This window comes from Urocitellus parryii, chromosome 16 (genome assembly GCF_045843805.1).
Source record: "Urocitellus parryii isolate mUroPar1 chromosome 16, mUroPar1.hap1, whole genome shotgun sequence".
Taxonomy (NCBI): Eukaryota; Metazoa; Chordata; class Mammalia; order Rodentia; family Sciuridae; genus Urocitellus; species Urocitellus parryii.
The window spans coordinates 19,428,636-19,444,586 of record NC_135546.1 but is presented as its reverse complement, the minus strand read 5'-3'; the positions used below and the strand labels follow the sequence as shown (position 1 = coordinate 19,444,586).

Genomic DNA, 15,951 nt, shown 5'->3' with positions numbered 1-15,951 from the left:
TCCCTTTTTGTGTTTTGATTTGGGGGCTCTGTACTCATTCTGGCTACTTCCTGCTGAGTTAGGGGTGTTGTTTAGAGGGAGGGAGGGCAGTTGGTTGGAGAAGGGGGGCCAGGAGACCCCATATCGATGCGCTAAAGGCATGGATTTCCTCCTGGGAGAAGACCATGAATAGGCTCTGGGACCACAAATGGTTGGATATAAGGAGCCATTCATTGGGCTGGCTGTCGGGGGGGGATAAGCCGGCTGTCTTCCTGGACCGTTGGATCTAACTGTTTTGAGAGGTATGCCACCGGAGCAAAGGTGGGCCCATACATTAGTCCCAGCACCCCCAGGCCTTGCCCTTGGTTTCCATGGACAGAGAGTAAAAGTCCTATGAACATCTGGCTGGTGTAGAGCCGGTGCTTCTAAGAGGGCCTTCTGGAGGGTTCTGAAGTGGGGTGCAGCTGAAAGTAACAAGGGCTCCTGCTTGTCCCCCTTTGCTAGGTCATCTAGTGGTCTGGCAGGTAATGAGTGACTTGGTACCCATGCCCTCAGATCACCTGCCAGACCAGGGATGAGAGAACTCCTCCTTAGTTTTGGTTCTGGAAGGCTTTCAGTAAGGCCTTTTCTGTTGGTTGTGATAGCCTTCTTCCCTGAGGAAAGAGAGAGCGAGCTGCACCTTTGGCAGAGAAACCCTATATCCTCAGTTGTCGGGGTTTTTAGCCCCCCGTCTCCTCCTGTCCAGCGGGATAAGTAGGGAGAGCACGCCCCGACCAAGACGAGCCAAGACAGGTTAAGGTCGACTGGCGGCCAACACCCAGCCCTCCCTCGCCAGAGGAAAATCAGATGCACCAAGGAGATGAAGCAGGATCTCATTTATTGAGGAAGCACACACAGCTTATATCCTGTGCAGGAGCCAATCAGGATAAAGGTCAGAGGGTGGAGCGAGTTCAGGTGTACACCACCCCATAGTCCAAAAGGGAAGGCACGAGCTGTCCATGAGGGCGGAAGATGTGCCATCTACATCCTTCCAAGTGAGCCGATCCTTGGTTTCTCCAGACCTTGTATCACCCCCCACCCCCAATATCTGAGGTCCGGGAATCAGCTTCCATAGTGGGGGAACCTCCTCTTTCCTTAATACTGTCTGATCTGCTCCAGTGTCAGTCAAGCAGCCGAACTTTTCCCTGCTATGAAGATGTCCATTTTGGGCATAATTCCCGGGATTATGGGGACTGTCCAGTGGACCCTAGGCAGGCCACTAGGCGAAGTGCCTCCTTTGGGTGGCGGGGCTGGAGGGCCTCCGTTATTAGTTTAAAGGCTTCCCCTCAGCATCAAATTTGGACTTACAAGCCCTCCGCCAATTGATTCCCTTTCTACATGGGGGGCAAGGCATCTAAGGCAGAGTTTGCCCCTTGGTCCATCTGAGGGACATCCCTGCGGGGCACCGGGTCTTATTTGTTTTGTAGGGCACTCTCTCTTGCAGTGGCCCTGTTGACCACACCCAGAACAAACCCCTCTCTGGTTGCCACTGGAAGAGGTGAGGGCAGCGATTGGTGGGCCTGAGTACCGACATCCTTAGTGGCCACTGTCCACCTCCCCATAGATCTGTCCTTCATCCCCGCACAGGCTAGCTTGTGGTCTGTGGTCATCCCTTCCCAGACCAGCATCTTGACAAACTGGTCCCGAAGGGGCCCTGGGGGGAATTTCCTTTGGAGACTCTTTTCCTCCCTCTCGATGAAGGTGGCAAGACCCTCGGTGGCCCTCCGAGTAACGCCTGCTATCGGGGGCTCTGAGGGGCCTCCCTCCAGCTTCTTCCATGCCGCCAGCCCCAAAGCCCATTCCTGCTCCTGGTAGGGGGCAGGGATAGCAGCCTGCTGAAGGCCTGCGGAAAACTGACCACTGGACCCCAACAGCATCCCACAAGTTACAGGAACCGGGGGGTTAACAGCCTGATTCCTCTCAGCCTGAGCGTGGCATCCTCATTACAGAAAGCTCACCCCTTCAGGGACAGGGGACCAGGCAGCACGGGCTTGGGTAAGTCTTTCCAGCCTTGGGTGGTGCACTGTTGGTGGGCCAGACCCTGGAGGAGGAGGGTTTCAGCCCAGGGTGAGTTAGGTCCATCCTTGGAGACGGCCTTTTTGAGCTCTTTCAAACCTTGGGCCTCCCAGGGATACCATAAGGTCGGTCTATGGCCCCCAGGGTTAGCATTTACCTGGAAAGCCATACAAGATGGCGGCTTACCCTACTTTTCCGGGTTTGCATGAGAGGGCGGAGAATTTCCGTGGCGGGAGGGGTGGTAATATGGCCGAGGCCGCTCCCCATCCTGACTCTCCGGGTCAGGGGCACTTGGTGTGGAACCCAGAGGACCAGGCCAGGGATCAAAGGATCTAGGAGGCCATTGTCAGAGGGAGGTCTTAAATCTTTCTCCTCCTGGGCAGCGGGAGGACTGACTCGCTGTGACCCAAGAGGCTCCTTAACAATGGCTCCCTAGTCAGGGTCGTCGTACTTAGTATAAGATGGCCCCATCTTTCCAGGGACACCCTTACCTTGGAACTCCCTTGGCTTGGCTCACTTGCCGCAGTCTGGCTGGGCACAATTCAGGAGCCACTTGTCAAAAGAAACGAACTTTATTTTTAGAACTACACACGCCAAACAAAACAGCTCCTCAGGAAAAACCCTCAGAGCCCAACTGCCACCACCGGCTTCCCACCAGCCTCTCACCCACACAAGCCTCTCCACCTCCCACAATCCTCCTGCTCTTGAGGCCGATTGGCTGGGTCGCGTGGGCGGAGCCAAAGAAGTCCCCCAATGAGCAGCTCCGTGGTCTGAAAGGGCAGGGAAACAGCCCAATGAGCATCACCGCAGAGGAGCCAATCAGCTAGATGTTGCTGGGGCCGCTGTGAGCCAATCATCAGCTGGCAGCTGGAAGTTTGCTGGGGCCCCTTTGGCTGTGGCTCTCAACACTTGCCAATACTTCCTTGGCATCCGGGTTTGGTGTGTGGGTTCAGCATCCCTGTTCGGGCACCAGATGTCGGGGTTTTAGCCCCCCATCTCCTTCTGACTGGCGGGAGAAGTGGGAAAGCACGCCCTGACCAAGACGAGCCAAGAGAGATGAAGGTCGACTGGCGGCCCGCACCCAGCCCTCCCTCGCTGGAGGACAATCAGATGCGCCAGGGAGACAAGTCGAAGCAGGATCTCCTTTATTGAGGAAGCACACACACCTTATATACTGCTCAGGAACCAATCAGGATAAAGGTCAGAGGGTGGAGCAAGTTCACGTGCACACCCATCCCATACTCTGTAAGGGAAGCACAAGCTGTCCACGAGGGCGGGAGAGTCCTGGACCTATCCTGGAGGTGGTCTGCCTCTTCCGTCACCACCCACAGCACCTCCTCCTGGCTGATCACCAGGAGCCATTCCAGCCACATGTGCAGCCCCAAGACCTGGAAGTGGGCAGCCAGCCATGCCCCACAGAGCTACACCTCTGAATATTTTTATTTATTTATTTATGAATTTATTTTTATTTTGCAACAGGGTCTCGCTAAGTGGCTGAGGCTGGCCTTAAACTTGTGATCCTCCTCCCTCAGCCTCCCAAGTTCCTGGGATGACAGGGGTTTGCTCTAGCCCCTGGCTTTCTTGTTTCTTTTAATGTGACTACGACACAGTGCTCAAGTATGTATGTGTCTCCTGTTGGTGTCCCACATTATATCTCTCTTTTTTGTGGTAGTTATTGTTGTTTTTCTTTTTGCAGGGGGTTGCTGTGGATTGAATTCAGGAGCACTTAACAACTGGACCACATCCCCAGCCCTATTATGTATTTTTTTCAGAAACAGGGTCTCAGCCTGGGGATGTGGCTCAAGCGGTAGCGCGCTCGCCTGGCATGCGTGCGGCCCGGGTTCAATCCTCATCACCACATACCAACAAAGATGTTGTGTCCACCGAGAACTAAATAATAAATAATAAAAAGTTCTCTCTGTCTCTCTTTAAAAAAAATAAAAAGAAAAAGAAACAGGGTCTCACTGAGTTGCTTACTGCCTTGCTTTTGCTGAGGCTGACTTTGAACTGGTGAACCTCCTGCCTCAGCCTCCTGAGTCCCTGGGGTGACAGGTGTGCACACACCCAGTTTTTACTCATCAGAGAGCAGTCTTCTTGGAGGAAGCAGGAGCCAACTCTCATGATGAAAGTAAGTATTACTTCCTGCAGTGATGTCATCGTGGGCTACATAAGCCAGCGTTCCTGTGGCGTTCACACCATGACCAGCACTGTAATAAATGTCACTTGTCTCGTCCCCACAGAGCAGCAGGATAGGCACTGACTGTCTCTGCATTTCCAAAAAGCCACATAGACCAAGAGACTAAAGACAGGCCTGGAGCAAAGACAGGGACCAGGCTAGGACAGCAGCCACCCCCAGCCTGGTGCCTGGGCAATGACACCTCATGAACCCATCCTCACTGCTGCACTGGATTTTGAGCTTTTAGGGGTCACAGACGTGCGAGGGCTCCAGCTCCTTCTCTTCACGGTGCTCCTGCTCATTACATGCTGACCCTCCTGGGCAACCTGCTCATTATCACCCTGACTTTGGTCGACCACCACCTGCACACTCCTATGTACTACTTCCTGCACCATTTCTCCCTGCTGGAGGTGGGGTTCACGTCCACGGTCACCCCACAGATGCTGGCCCACCTCCTCTCCGGTCACAGGACCATTGCCCGTGCCAGGTGCTTTATGCAAACGGGGCTCTACTTCATCCTGGGCACAGTGGAGTCCTTGCTACAGGCTGTGATGTCTGGTGACTTCTACCTGGCCATCGGCCACCCGCTGCACTATCCCACTCTCATGACACCCCGGGTGTGCAGCTGGCTGGTGCTGGCCTGCTGGGTCACCAGCGTCTTGGTCCTTGGGGTGCTGTGTGCCTGGATGCTCTTCCTGCACTTCTGTGGTCCCTGCATCCTCAACCACTTCTTTTGTGACAGCACCCCCTTGCTGGAGCTGGTGTGTGATGACACCAGGATTCTGCAGCTGGTCAGCTTCCTGGTGGCCATATGCACCCTGGTCAGCTCTGTGCTGTGATGGTTTTGACACACTGCTGCATCATTCGCACTGTTCTGCACCTGCCCGTATCCGGGGGACGCACCAAGGTCCTCTCTACCTGCTCCTCCCACACGCTGGTGGTGTCGCTCAGCTACTGCATAATCATGTACCTGAAGCCCATGCAAACTGGGCAACTGACCCTCAGCAAAGGAGTGGCTCTCTTCAATACCATAGTGTCACCCCTGCTGAATCCCTTCATCTACAGTTTCAGGAATGATCTGGTCCAGACAGCCAGCAGGGATGTGCTGCTCAGGGGGAGAGTGCTTTCTTCTCAGATATTCAGAGGGAAAGCTTTCCAATGCTCTGCTGCTAAGCACGGCACAGTGGCACACACCTGTGATCCCAGTGGATGGGGAGGCTGAGGCTGGAGGATAGCAAAGTTGAGGCCAGCCTCAGTAACTTAGTGAGGCCATAAGCAATTTAGCAAGACGTTGTCTCAAAAAGGAGGAAGAGGAGGAGAAGGAGGAGGAGAAGCAGCTCTATTTCTTTTGGTTTCATCTTATTTTTCAATGAACATGAAGACCATTTTACTAGAGTGAAGAAAAAAATATTAGTTCAAATATCTGCTGGGGGGCTGGGAATGTGACTTAGAGCTATCCCGGCATGCAGGTTCAAATCACTAAGCACAAAAAAGAAATAAATAAAATTATCAAAAATAAAGAAGGAAAAGAAACAAACAAACCTGCTGGTACATCTGCTGTAATCCCACTGGCTTGGGAGGATGAGTCTGGGGTATCACAAGTTTGAAGCCAGCCTCAGCAAAAGAGAGGTGCTAAGCAACTCAGTGAGGTCCTGTCTCAAAATACAAAACAGGCCTGGGGATGGGGCTCAGAGGTTGAATGCACTGAGTTCAATCTTCAGTAACCCCCTCCCCCCCAAAAAAATCCGATGCTGGTAACTTTAGAGTGGAGAAAATTGACAAATCCTTTCTTGTCCAGCTGATCAAGGTCAACAGTGACAGGTCACCTTGACATGTGCCCTTGCCATGGTGTGATGCAAATTTCCCTTTAACTCTGTCATCTTCTACCAGAAACCAGTGACCCCAGGATGATAATTAGAAAACCTTCAGACAAATTCCAGTAGAGGGAGATCCTAAAGCCTAACTGACCAGTGCTCCTCAAAGCTCTCAGGTCATCAAAGATGAGGAAGTCTAGGCACTGTCATGATGGAGAAGAGCCACAGGGGACATGCTACCTTCGTGGAGGTGGGTGGGTCCTGAAGCAGAATCAACACCAGTGGAACTCAGGAAATCTGAGTGACCCCTGGACCAAATTTAGTAATGCTTCATGGATTGTAACAAACATGCCATGCTAATATAAGATGTTAACATAGGGGGAACTGTTTTTGGGGTGTTTCTGTCAATTTTTTGAAGTCTTAAAAACAGTTAAAAGAAATAAAAATGTGTAGTAACAGGTTGTGATAGGGCACACCCCTAATCCCAGCAAATCTGGAGGCTGAGGAAGGAGGATCATGAGTGTCAGTCCAACCTGGGCAAATCGTTGAGGCTGTAAGCAATGTAATAGAATTCTGTTTCAAATTTTAAAATGAATGAATGAATAAATAAATAAATAAATAAATAAAAGGTCTTGTATGTGGCTCAGCAGTTAAGCACCCCTGGGTTTAATCCTGGTACGAAAAACGAAAAAGAAAAGAAAATCTGTACACCGAAAAAGAGGCTAATTGTAGGTATTTGAATATCCACGAGAATGGAAGGTGGAATCTGTTAGTGTTTTGCTTAGGAAGCAGCCTATTGAGAGCAGGTCACTTATCATTGTGCACATTCCTAATTTCAGTGACGTTTCCCTGGCAACTAACTGGGCTTCTTCTGCACACTACACTGCAAGAACTTGTTCACATGATGGCAAATGTTTTTTTATAAGTTAATTATTGAATAAATGCAATTGAATCTGCCTCCTCTTTAAGACCTTTCACAGTTAGAAATGAATATATTCTGCAGGGAGTTGGTGTGGTCACATGCCTGTAATCCCAGTGATTTGGGAGGCTGAGGATATTGAGTTGGAGTCCAGCCTCATCAATTTAGCAAGGCCCTGGGCAACTTAGCGAGACCCTGTCTGTAAATGAAAAATAAAAAGATTTGAGGATGTGGCTCAGTGATTAAGCACCTCTCAGTTCAATTCCCCAGGAGAGAGAGAGAGAGGAAGAAGAAGAGGAGGAGGAGGGAGGGGGGAGGAGGGGGAAGATGGAAAGGGGGGAAGGGCTATTCTGGGTTCTGAGAGTTTATCTCAGTGGTAGAATGCTTTCCTGGTATGTGTAAGGCTCTGTACTCCTTCTGCAGCCAACAATAATAATAATATCCTGATTAATCATCTCATAATTTATATATATATGTAAAATTTTTACTTGTCAGTTAAAATTAACTCATTTAGAATAAAATACCGCTATTTTGCCTCTCCTCCTCATCAACGTCATCATCTCTATTCCATTTCCTCCTCCTCCTTCTTCCTTCCTTCCTCCTCCTCCTCCTGCTCATCTCTCTCCTCCTCCTACTCCTCCATCTTCTCCTCTTCTTCCTTCTTCTCCATCTCCTCTTCCTCTTGCTCCTTCTCCCTCTCCTCCTCCATCTTCTCCTCCTCCTTTTTCTCCTTCATCTCCTCCTCCTCCTCTGTATCCTCCTCCTGCTCCTTCTCCACCTCAATCTCCTCCTCCCCATCTCATCCTGCTTCTCCCTCTCTTGCTCCTCCTTCTCCTCCTCTTCCTCCTCCTTCTACTCCTTCTCCACCTCCTCCTTCTCCTCATCTCTCCTCCTCCTCCTCCTCATTATCATCATCATCTCTTTTCTATATCCTCCTCCTTCCTCCAACTCCTCCTCCTCATCCTACTTCTATTCCTCCTGCTCATCTCTCTCCTCCTCCTCCATCTCCTCCTCCTCCTCCTCCTGCTCCTTCTCCCTCTCCTCCATCTTTTCCTTTTTCTCCTCCTCCTTCTCTTCCTTCATCTTTTCCTCCTCCTCTTCCATCACCTCCATCTCCTCCTCCTGCATCTCCTCCTATTTCTCCTCCCTCTTCTCCTCCTCATCCTCCATCTCATCTTCCTCCATCTCATTCTCCCTCCTCTTCCTCCGGCTACTCCTCCTCATCCTCATCTATATGCTCCTCCTCCTCCTCCATCTCTTCCTCCTCCTCCATCTCTTCCTCCATATCTTCTCCCTCTCCTGCTGTTCATCATCATCTTTTCTCCTCATCCTCCTCCTTCTCTTCCTCCTCCTTCCCCTCCTTCTCTTCCATCTCCTCCATGTCCTCCCTCTACTCCTCCTCCTCATCCTTCCCCCTCCTCCTCATCATCTATCCTCCATCTCCTCCTCCTCCATCTCTTCCTCATCCTCCTCCTGCTCCTTCTCCTCCTCCTGCTCATTTCTCTCCTCCTTTTCCGCCTCCTCCTCCTCTTCCTGCTCCTCCTCTTCCTTCATCTCCTCCTCTTTCTCCTTTCTCCTTTTCTTTCTCCACCTCCATCTCCTCATTCTCCTCCTCCAGCTCATCTCTCTCCTCCTCCTCCTCCTCCTCCTCCTCCAACTCCCCCTCCTTCTCTTCCTCCTCATCATCTCTCCTCCTCACCCTGATCCTTCTCCTCCTCTTCCTCCTCCCTCCCCTCATTTTCCCCCTTCACATATCTCCTCCTTTTCCTCCTCATGAACATCATCATCTCTCCTCAATCTCCACTTCCTCCTTCTCATACTTCTCCTCCTCCTCCATATACATCTACTTCTCCTTCCTCTTCTCCCTCTCTTTCTCCTCCTACTCCTTCACATATCTCCTCCTCCTCCTCATAAACATCATCATCACTCCTCCATCTCCGCCTCCTCCATCTCCTGTTCCATCTCTTCCTCCTTTTTCCTCATCTCTTTCCTCCCCCTCTTCCTCCTAATTTCTCCTCCTCCTTATCATCATCTCCTCCCTCTCCTCCTCCTGCTCCTCATCTTTCCTCCTCCTCTGAATCATCATCATCATCATCTCTCTTCATTGCCTTTTTCTCCTCCTCTTCTTCCTCCATCTCCTCCTCCCCCTCCTCCACCATCTCCTCCTTCTCCTGCACCTCCTTCTCTTCCTCCTCTTTCTCCTCCTTCTCCTCCTCCTCCTCTCCTCCTTCTCCTCCTTCTCCTCCTCCTTCTCCTATTCCATCTCCTCCTCCTCCTTTTCCCATCTCTTCCTTCTCCTCCCTCTCCTCCTCCTCATCTCTCCTCTTCATCCTCCTCTTCCTCATCATCTCCATCTCTTTAACATCATCATCAACATAATCATATCTCCTCCATCTCCTCCTCCCTCCTTCTCTGCCTCCTTCTCCCCTTTCTCCTCCTCCTCCTCTCCATCCTCCTCCTCCTCTCTTCCTTCTCCCCATCCTTCTCTCTTTTCCTCCTCCTCCTCCATCCCCTTCTCCATCTCCTTCTCCTCTTCCTCTATCTCCTCCTCCTCATCATCTCTACTTCTCCTCATCTCTCCTCCTCCTCCTCTTGCATCTCCTCTTACTTCTGCTCCTCCTTCTCCTCATATCTCTTCCTCCTCATGAATATCATCTCTCCTCCTCCTTCTCCTAATCCTCCTGTTCCTTCTCTTCCTCCTCCTCCTCATCTGTCTCCTCCTCATCTATCTCCTCCTATGCCTTATCCTAATGTCTCCTCCTCTCCTCCTTTTCCTTCTCCTCTGCCTCTTCCATCTCCTTTTCCTCCTCCTCCTACCCCTGCTTCTTCTCTCCCCACCTCCTCCCTCCTCCTCATTCTCTTCCTCTTCCTCCTCCTCCTCTTACTCCTCCTACCCCTGCTTCTTCTCTCCCCACCTCCTCCTCCTCCTCATTCTCTTCCTCTTCCTCCTCCTCCTCTTACTCCTCCTACCCCTGCTTCTTCTCTCCCCACCTCCTCCTCATTCTCTTCCTCTTCCTCCTCTTCCTCCTCCTACCCCTCCTTCTCCTCCTCCATCTTCTCCTCCATTTCCTCCTGTTTCTCCTCCCTCTTCTCCTCATCTCTTCTCCTCCTGTTCCTCCTCCTCATCATCTCTCCTGCATCTCCTCCTCCTCTGCCTCCTGTATCTCCTCCTCCTCCTACTTCTCCTCCCTCTCCAACTCCTCCTCCTCATCGATCCTCCTCTGCATCATCATCATCTCTCCTCCATCTCCTCCTCCTCCTCTGCCTCCTGTATATCCTCCTCCTCCTACTTCTCCCTCTCCAACTCCTCCTCCTCATCGATCCTCCTCTGCATCATCACCATCTCTCCTCCATCTCCTTCTTCTTCCTCCTCTTCCCTCTCCTACTCCTCCTCCCTCTCTCCTCATCTCTCATCCTCCTCCTCCTCATCAACATCATCATCTCTCCTCCTCCTTCACCTTCTCCTTCATCTTCTCTCCTCGTCTTACATCTCCTCCTCTGCCTCATTCTCCTCCTCCTCCGCCATCTTCTTTTCCTCCTCCTCCTCCTCATCATCATCTCTCCTCCTCCTCCCTTATCTTCTTTCCTCCTCCCCTCCTCCTCCTCTTGCTCCTTCACCTCCTCCTCCGAATATCTCTCCTCTTCCTCCTGCTCCTTCTTCTACTCATCCTCCTGCTTCTACTTCTCCTCTTCTTCCTCATCCTTGTTATCCTCCTCCTCGCCCTTCTCCTCCATCTCCTCCTCCTTATCTCTCTCCTCTTCCTCCACCTCCTCCTCCTCCATCTTCTGATCCTCCTCCTCCTCCTCCTCCTGGTCCATCTCCTCCTCCTCCTCCTCCTCCTCCCTATCTCCTCCTATTCCTCCTTCTTTCTCGTCTCCTCATCATATTCAACATCATCATCTCTACTCCATCTCCTCCGTATCCTCCTCTTCCTTTTCTCCTCCTCCCACTACTTCTCCTTCTCCATCTCCTCTTCCTCGTCCTCTATCTTCTCCTCCTCCTCCTCTCTCCTCCTCCTCCGTCTCTTCCTCCTCCTCCTCCTCTTTCTCCTCCATCTCTTCTTCTCATTCTCTTCTTCCTCCTCCTCATCTCTCCTTCTTCTCCTCATCCCTCCTCCTCCCCCTTCTTCTCTTCCTGCCTCTCCTACTCCTTCTTCTCACTCTCCTCCTCCTCCACCTCCTCCTACTTCTCCTCTTCCAACTCCTTTTCCTCCATCTCTTCCTCCTCTTCCTCCTCCTCCTCCTCCTCCTCCTCCTCCTCCTCCTCCCCTCATCCTCCTCTTCAACATTATCATCTCTCCTCCATCTCCTCCTCCTCCTCCTCTTCAACATTATCATCTCTCCTCCATCTCCTCCTCCTCCTCCTCCTCCTCCTCTGGCTTCTTCTCCTTTTTCCTAATCTCTCTCTCTCTCTCCTCCTCCATATCCTCCTCCTTCATATCCTCCTCCTTCTCGGCCTCCTTCTCAATCTCCTACTCATTCTCCTCCTCCTCCTCCCTCCTTCATCATCTTTTCCTTCTCCTCCCTCTTCTTCTCCTCATCCTCCACCTCATTTTTCTCCTTGTCCTCCATCTCCTCCTGCTCCTCCTCCTACTTTATCTCCTTTTTCTGCTCCCTCTCCTCCTCCTCCTACCCCTCCCTCTACACCTCTTTTATCTCCTCCTCTTCCAACTCTTCCTCATCCTCCATCTTCTCCTCCATCTCCTCCTCCTCATGCCTCCCCATCTTCCTCCTTATGACATCATCTCCTCCCTCCTCCATCTCCTCCTCCTTTTCCTTTCTCTACTTTTCCTCCTCATCTCTTCTACTCCTCCATCTTTTCTTCCTCCTCCTCCTCCATCTCCTCTTCTCCTCCTATCCTCCTTTCTCTCCTCTTCCTCCTCCTCGTCCACCTCCCCTCCTTCTCCTCTTCCCGCTCCTTCTCCTTGTCCTCCTTATCCTCCATCTTCTCTTCCTCCTCCTCATCTTTTCTACTCCTTCTCATCATCATTATCTCTCCTCCTCTTCCTTCTCCTCCTCTTCCTCCTCCCTCTCCTCCTCCTCCTCCATCTCCTCCTCCTCCACATCATCATCTCTTTTCCATCTCCTCCTCCACCTCCTCCTCCTTCTCTTCCTCCTTCATCTCCTCCTCCTTCTCCACCTCCATCTCCTCCTCCTCCATCTTTTCCTCCTTCTTCTTCTCCTCCTCCTCATCTCTCTCCTCCTCCTCCATCTCCTCTTCCTCTTCCATCTCCTCTTCCTCCTGCTCCATCTCCTCCTTTTCCTTCTCCTCCTCATCTCTCCTCTTTTTTCTTATCATCATCATCATCTCTTCCACTGTTCCTCATCTCTCCTCCTCCTCCTTATCATCATCATTGTCATTATCATCTCTCCTCCTCCATCTCTTCCTCCTCCATCTCCTCCTCTTCCTCCTCTTTTTCTTCCTCGTTTTACTCCTCCATCTCTTCCTTCTCCACCTCCTGCTCCATCTTGTACTCCTCCTGCTCATCTCTCTCCTCCTACCTCTTTTTCTCCATCTCCTCTACTTCTTTTTCTCCTCCTCCTCCATCCCCTGTTGTTGCGTCTCCTCCTCCTTCATCTCCTCCATCTCCTCCTCCTGCTGCTGCTCCTCCTGCTCCTCCTCCTCCTGCTCCTCTTTCTCCTCCATCTCCTCCACCCCCTCCATCTCTTCATCGTCGTCCTCCATCTCCTCCCTCTCCTCCTCCTTGTCGTCCTCATCACTCCTTTTCCTCATCTCTCCTCTCCTCCTCATCAGCATCATCTCTCCTCTTCCTCAATTCTCCTCCTCCCCTTCATCATCATCTTCATCATCTGTACTCCTCCTCTTACTTCTCCTACTACTCCACCTCCTTCTCAATATCCTCCTCCTTCTCCTCCCTTCCTCCTCCATCTCCTTGTCGTCCTCCTCGATCTCCTCCTCCTCTGTCCTCCTCCTCTTCCTTCTCCTCCTGCTCCTCCTGTTCTTTGCTCCTACTCCTCATATCTCCATCTCCTCCTCCTCATCATCATATCGTCTCTCATCATAATCATCATCATCTCTCCTCCATCTCTTCATCTTCATCCTCCTCCTCCTCCTCCTCCTCCTGCTCCTTCTCCTCCTCTTCCATCTCCTTCTCCTTATCCATCTCTTTCTCCTCCTCTGTATCCTCCTCCGCCTTCTCCTCACTCTCCTCCTCCTCCACTTCCTCGTCTCTCTCCTTTTCCTCCTCCTTCTCCTCTCCCTCCTTCTCCTCCTCCCCTATCTTCTCTTTCTCCTCCCGTTCCTCCTCCTCAATTCTCCTTTCTCCTCGTACTCATCATCTTCATCATCATCATCTCTCCTCTGTCTCTGCCTCCTCCTCTCCACCTCCTACTCCTTCTCCTCTTGCACCTCCTCTATCGCCTCCTCTTCCTCCTGCTTCTTCTCCCTTTCCTCTTCCTACTCCACCTCATCTCTCCTCCATCTCCTCCTCCTCCTCCTCCATCATTTCTTGCCCCCTCCTTCTTTTCCCCCTACTCCTCCATCTTTTCTCCTTTAATCCTCCTTATTCCACCTCCTTTTCCTCCTCCTCCTCATCCTCCCACTCCTCCTCTTCCATCTCCTCCTGCTACTTCTCCTCTCTTCCTTTCCTTCTTTTTCTCATCTTCATCTCTCCCCTCCTCCATCTCCTCCTGCTCCTCTCCTCCTCCATCCATCTCCTCCATCCCTTGTTTCTCCTCCCCCTCCTTGTCCTTTCTCCTCTTCCTCCTTATTCTCCCCTCCTTCTCCTGCCTAACTCCTCCTCCTCCTCCTCCTCCTCCTACTCTTCCTCTTTCTCTGCCTCCTTTTTCTCCTCCTTCTCACCCTCCTTCTACTGCTCTGCCCTCTCCTCCTCCTCAACTCTCCTCCTATTCCTCCACCTCATCCTCCTCCTATTTCTCCTCCTGTTCCTTCTCCTCCTCCTTCGTCTTCTCTTCTTCCATCTCCTCTTACTCCTCCATCTCCTCCTCCTCCATCTCCTCTTCATCCTCCTCCTCCTTCTCATCATCTGTCTCCTCCTCCTCAACATCATCATCTCTCCTCCATCTCCTCCTCCTCCTCGTTCTCCTCCTCTTCCTCTTTTTCTTCTCTATCTCCTCCATCTCTTACTCCTGCTCTTTCCTCTTCTTCTCCAGCTCATCTCTCTCCTCTTCCTCCTTCTTTGTCATCTCCTCTCCTCCACTACCATCTTTTCCTCCTCCTTCATCTCCTCTTCCTCCATCTCTTTCTCCTCCTTCTCCTCCCTCTTCTTTTCCTCCTCCTTCTTTCTTCCTCCTCCTCCTCATCACCATCATCTCTCCTCCTCCACCTCCTTTTCCTACTCCTCCTATTCCTCCTTCCCTTCTTTCTCCTCTTCTTCCTGCATTTCCTCTTTCTCCATCCCCTCCTCCTTCTCCTTCTCCTTCTCTTACCACCCCTCCTCCTCCTCTTCATCCTCATCAACATCATCATCTCCCCTCCTCCTTCTCCTCCATCTCCTCTCCTTTTCCTCCTCCTCCTCCTCCACGTTCTCTTCCTTTTCTTCTCTTCCTGCATTTCTGCCTCCTCCATCTCCTAATCCTCCTCCTCCTTCTTCCTCATCTCCTTCTGCTCCTCCTTCTCCCTATTCTTCTTTCTCCACTATCTTCTCCTAACCCTGCTTCCCTTCATATGTCATCCTCCTCATAATCATCATCATCTCTCCTTCTCCTCCTCCTCCTTCTCCATCTCCTCCTTCACCTCCATCTCCTAATCCTTCTCCTCCTCCTCTTCATCCGCCTCTTCCTTCTCCTGCATGTCTTCCTCCTCCTCTTTCCTTTTGATCTTTCCTCTCCTCCTCAGGCTCATATATCTCCTCTTCCTCCTTCTCCTTCATGTCCTCTCATTCTTTCCTATCTCCTCCTCCTATTCCATCTTTTCCTCCTCCTCAATCTCCTCCTCGTCCTCCTCTTCCTCCTTCATCTCCTCCTCCTTTTCCTCCCTCTCCTTTTCCTCCTCCTCATCATCATCATTTCTCCTCCTTCACCTCCTTCTCCTATTCCTCCTACTTCTCCTCCTCTTTCTGCATTTCCTCCTCCTCTATCTCCTCCTTTTACTCCTCCCTCTCCTCCTCCTCCTCCTCCTCCTCATGTCTCCTCCTCATCAATATCATCACCTCTCCTCCTCCTCTATCTCCTCCTTTCCCTCCCTCTCCATTTCCTCCTCATCTCTCCTCCTCCTCCTCCTCCATCTTTTCTTCCTCCTTCTCTGTCTCCTCTTCTCCATATCCTCCTTGCTTCTCCTCCTCCTCCTCCTCCTCCTCCTTATTTCTCCTTTTTTTCCTTAACATTATCATCTCTTTTCCATCTCCTCCTCCACCTCCTCCTCCTCCTCCTTCTTCGTCTGTCTCTTCTTCCTCTTGCTTTTTTATCTCCTCCTGCTCATCTCTCTCCTTCTCCTTCATCTCCTCCTCTTCCTCCTCCTCCTCCTGCACCTCCCTCTCCACCTCTTCTGATTCATCCCTTCTCCTCCTCATCGTCATCATCTCTCCTCCATCTCCTCCTCCTCATCGTCATCATCTCTCCTCCATCTCCTCCTCCTCCTCCTCCTACATCTTTTCCTCCTCCTTTTCTTCTCCTCTTGCTCATCTCACCTCCTCCTCTCCTCCATCTCCTCATTTCCATCCTTCTCCTCCTCCTCCTCTTCCTGTTCCTCCTTCTCTTCCTCTTGCTCATCTCTCTCCTCCTCCTCCTCTTCCTTCCTCCTTCCTCCATCTCCTCCTCCTCTTCCTGCTACTTCTTCTCCTTCTCTTGCTTATCTCGCTCCTCCTCCTCTTCCTCCTCCTCCTACTCCTCCTCCTCCATCTCCTTCTCCTCCATCTCCTCCTCCTCCTGAAAAACATTCTCTCCTCCATCTCCTTTTCTGCCTCCTCCTCTTATTCCTCTTCCTGCTCCTTCTTCTTCTCCTCTTCCTCCTCCTCCTGCATCTCCTCCTCCTTCTCTTCATCTCACCTCCTCCTTCTCCTCCACTCCTCATTTCCATCTTCCTTCCC

At 51.5% G+C, this 15,951-nt stretch overlaps 1 pseudogene; it reads left to right on the top strand.

Moving 5' to 3' along the window:
- The first annotated feature begins 4,405 nt into the window (after nt 1-4,405).
- Nucleotides 4,406-6,224, top strand: LOC113176383 (olfactory receptor 6C76-like; annotated as a pseudogene).
- Nucleotides 6,225-15,951: the final 9,727 nt, after the last annotated feature.